The sequence below is a fragment of the Schistocerca nitens genome, chromosome 10 (assembly GCF_023898315.1).
Source record: "Schistocerca nitens isolate TAMUIC-IGC-003100 chromosome 10, iqSchNite1.1, whole genome shotgun sequence".
In the NCBI taxonomy this organism is placed as follows: domain Eukaryota; kingdom Metazoa; phylum Arthropoda; class Insecta; order Orthoptera; family Acrididae; genus Schistocerca; species Schistocerca nitens.
Genome location: NC_064623.1, coordinates 87,177,056 through 87,181,820, shown reverse-complemented (window position 1 = coordinate 87,181,820; position 4,765 = coordinate 87,177,056). Strand labels below are relative to the sequence as shown.

Sequence of the window (4,765 nt, the reverse complement as noted above, 5' to 3'; positions counted from 1 at the left end):
ACAGAAGAATGCTCAAGATTAGATGGGTAGATCACATAACTAATGAGGAGGTATTGAATAGAATTGGAGAGAAGAGAAATTTGTGGCACAACTTGACTAGAACAAGGGATCGGTTGGTAGGGTATATTCTGAGGCATTAAATAAAGCACTCCGTCTTCAGGCCACGAGTGGCCTACCGGGACCATCCGACCGCCGTGTCATCCTCAATGGAGGATGCGGTTAGCAGGGGTGTGGGGTCAGCACACCGCTCTTCCGGTCGTTATGATGGTATTCTTGGCCGATGCCGCTATTATTCGGTCGAGTAGCTCCTCAATTGGCATCACAAGGTTGAGTGCACCCCGAAAAATGGCAACAGCGCATGGCGGCCTGGATGGTCACCCATCCAAGTGCCGACCACGCCCGACAGCGCTTAACTTCGGTGATCTCACGGGAACCGGTGTAATCACTGAGGCAAGGCCGTTACCCCTGAGGCATTAATGGATCACCAATTTAGTATTGGAGCGCAGCGTGAAGGATAAGCAGATTCAGAAGGATGTAGGTTGCAGTAGGTACTGAGAGATGAAGAAGCTTGCACAGGATAGAGTAGCATGGAGAGCTGCAACAAACCAGTCTGTGGGCTGAAGACAACAACAAAAACAACATATTGTTACTAAGCTACGTTAAATGAAACTGTAAGATATTCATATGTATTAGTAGCCATGACGTTTTTCTTGATCACACTTTATCTAGCTTTTGTTTCAAAAATCATGTACAGCCACAGCCTCTGTATTGTTGTGCTCTTGATTGTCACGCTGTTAATACGCAGTGCAAAATGGCTGAAGCTGCTTTCTGCTCCGTAATGAGACACGAGTCTGGAACACGGTTAAAAAGTGCCGAGAGATAGGTTGTTCTTAACGTTTTTCATAAATTCACAGAGATAACTGGCTCTGAAGTTTTTCGATTCACTGTATTATATACAGTTGAGACACTAATTAACAATACATGTATAGCGCTATGGGTAGCCTAACAGCTTGTACCTGCCGTGCATGGTTCGCTGATTCAAGTCTTCCCTCACTCTTTTTTTTAGTTCAATTCGAAATACGTGCATCTCGTAATTGTAAAATTCCTTATCATTTTGATGAATAATGCACTTCTTCTTGTTTCTAATTACATACTGTACGTGAAATTCCTGTTTTCATTTCAAATACAAATTCTTAACTATCGATATTTTATGAAAGACTGTTAAATAAGGTTGCTTACATTGAGAAAACATAGTTTACTTTTTGAAGGAAAAAGTGAAAAACCAGATACTCTTTATCTGGACTATGTCCATTGCTTTTTTATACCACAGATGTACATAAGTGTCGAGAAACAATCATTTTCAGAGCATCGAGTTCATCATACAAATGCTGCTTTTTTACATTTGCCACTGTAGCATTACAGAACTGAAAATGGTTCAAATGGCTCTAAGCACTATGGGACTTAACATCTGTGGTCATCAGTCCCCTAGAACTTAGAACTACTTAAACCTAACCGAAGGACATCACACACATCCATGCCCGAGGCAGGATTCGAACCTGCGACCGTAGCAGCAGCGCGGTTCCGAACTGAAACACCTAGAACCGCTCGGTCAGAGCGGCCGGCAACAGAAGTGATCTGGAGCCAAGTTACGGAATATGGCCCGAGAAATAAGGAGACTGCTGTTAAGCTGCCAGACGCAGCTTTTTCAGACGTCACTCCCGAACACTGGTGGGATGTAGAACCGCACCGCATTAAAGAAGCGGAGAAAATGCGGCGCCTGGATGGCTTCGTGGATTCTGTTGTTGACTGATTCGTTATCAGCGTAGCAGATGACAGTTCGAGAAAAATTAGATGACATTCTCTGCTCGCCTCTTTTTACGTGTGAACTGCAACTGCTCACACCATTGCAAATTGGTTGGACCAGTTCCTGGCCAGAGCCGTACAAGTTTAATGCCCCGGTAAAGCTGATGAAATGCATTATCGCTCGCTTGTAACACAGCATAAAGACGTATTCTTGTGACCGTACTTGACTGAACTGGACATAGATTGTCTCCCACTCCACGTGAAACGCAATCCAATGCGATTCAGGGAAACGCGGAAGAATACATCACGTTTGTTCTTGTGATGACTAGTGTATAGCTATTAATGCAGTAATGCCTCCTCCGTCTACAATTTCAGCTCCCGCATCCTCAACAAACAAAACTATAAGAATCCATATTAAGTAAAAACAAAGAAATCTTAAAACACGCGGCTGTTTTGTTAAAAAAAAAACTATTGAGGTAGTCTGTAATAATCGGCTCCATTGTATCTCGGATTATCCTTTTGTTATTGCTCAATATTGGCAAGCAGATATTTTAAAACAATTGTTGACGAATAGAGTTGGCGTATTGTAAGGAAACATGAAAGCAAGCCGAAAAATAGGATTCCATTCACAGTACAGTGCGACTGTTATTCTGGGGCTTCGAGAAAGCTCGGTTGCTTTTGCATAAAGACATCTGGTATAAACAGATGTGTTTTGGAGGTCAGAAATTTTAGCTTCCGTCTCAGTGTTCATTACTTTTTGATAAAGGCGAGTGAGAAATATTTAATTTTACAGTGTTTTTATCAAATTAAAAGTTCCGTGGGTGCGGCGCACCAACATGTTTACGTGCGTGGGTGCACGAGACCGGCGCAGCTACGTAGTCGACACACACACACACACACACGAGCAGATGCCGTGATCTCATGCCGCTCGAAGGCCACGCCGCTATTGTAGCGGAACCGAAGCCTCTGTTTCCCGACCTTGCGGCATAACATCCACCATTGTTTACCAACGGGGCAAACACGCGGCGACAATGCGCCTACACTTGTTCGAATGACGTCCCTAGGCGTACCAGAGGGAACTAGCTGGGCGCTTCCGAGAACAATGGCGATACGAAGCACAAGAGGAGTATGGGAAGTGTGCTTGCGTCCAATAGACTGTGACCGTAGCGTCAGTGACTCACAATAGATCCAATCCACTCTTGTAAATATCTGGGTGTAGTTGTCCGCAGGGATGCGAAATAAAGACTCATAAGACGACCGCGCCTGCATGTCGTCACCGATTTCTTCCAGATTAGCGGTTAGGCCGGTATTACACTATCAAATTTCTTTGTCAAAGATTTGATCAAAGATGTGATCAAATATTTCGTCAAATATATTTGACAAAGATCTTTGACGTAGCGCTAGAAGGGGTATTACACTGTCATCAAATTTTTCGTCAAAGTTCAAGATGGCTGACAACAACTTGTTATTAACCGCAGCAGTTGCACGTACCGCAATTTTATTGTGTGCACATGCGGAAAAGAAGTGGGGGAAAAAAAGGAACCATACATACGAGGTTGACAGTCTTAAATTCCTGGGATTACAACTTGATAATAAATTCAGTTGGGAGGAGAACACCACAGAACTGCAGAAACGCCTTAAGAAATCTGTATTTGCAATTCGAGTGTTAGCAGACATACGCAACATAAAAATGTGAAAGCTTGCATATTTTGCCTACTTTCATTCCATAATGGCATATGGTACAATATTTTGGGGTAACTCTTCAAGGCAAACAAAAGTTTTCAGAGTCCAAAAGCGTGTAATACGTATTATTTGTGGAGTAAATACGCGGACGTCCTGCAGAAACCTCTTCAAAGAACTGGGTATACTAACTATTGCCTCTCAGTATATTTACTCCTTAATGAAATTTGTCCTAAATAATATATCTCTTTTTCCAACAAACAACTCAGTTCATACATACAATACCAGGAACGAAAATGATCTGCACAAGGACTTAAAAGCACTTACTTCAGTTCAAAAAGGGGTCCACTACTCAGGAACACTTATCTTCAATAGTTTGCCAGCGAAAATTAAAAGAATTAATTACAAATAAAGATCAGTTTAAAAGGAGCCTGAAAGACTTACTAGTGGCCAACTCCTACTCCATTGACGAAATTTTTAATAGAAACAAATGATGTATTGTATTTATTCATACTATTAGTATTGTTATTTCAGCTTAAAAAAAAAATCGACATGTTCCACATCCACGAGGATCTCCTCAGCACGGATCTATGGAACGAAAAACTAATCTAATCTGGGTGAAGCCGTGGGTTTTACGATGACACGATAAAAGCATTCAACAAAACTTGTTACGTGAGCTGACAGTGGAAGACGTCAAGTCGTACATCAATTACTTAAGAATGGATGAGCATACATTTCTGTATGTGCTCAGTGAAGTGTATCCTCATATCACAAAGCACAATATTCACATAAGAACTGCTACATCTTCAGAAGACAGGCTCACTGTAACACTCCGATTCCTTGCTACAGGAGAGGGTTAGGTTAGATTAGGTTAGCTCAGGTCAGGTCTCTAATCTTCTAAATCTATTTTTGTATTCAGGGTGCCTAACTTTGTAAAGTGCCTCATCAGCTTCATACATCTCTATTAATTTTGCAGTTGTCGGCACATACCAATTGTATTTACTGGCAATGTTTATAAAAACACTACAGACGACAGAACGCTGCAGCGATGCTAGCGCTCCATGTGGTAACATGTCACATTGCAGTGAACAGAACTTCTTTGATCAAATCTACAGCGAGACCCTAGATTTGATCAAATATTGGACGACATTTGACAAAATTCCTATTACACAATCAAATATCTTTGACAAAGATTTTTGACAAAGATATTTGACAAAGAAATTTGATAGTGTAATACCGGCCTTAGCGGTATATGCAAGACTTGACCAGAAATGTAGGTGAT

At 41.6% G+C, this 4,765-nt stretch overlaps 1 pseudogene; it reads right to left on the bottom strand.

The window, feature by feature from the left end:
- Positions 1 to 346: 346 nt before the first annotated feature.
- On the bottom strand, positions 347 to 464 carry LOC126210935 (5S ribosomal RNA; annotated as a pseudogene).
- Between the last annotated feature and the right edge of the window lie 4,301 nt (positions 465 to 4,765).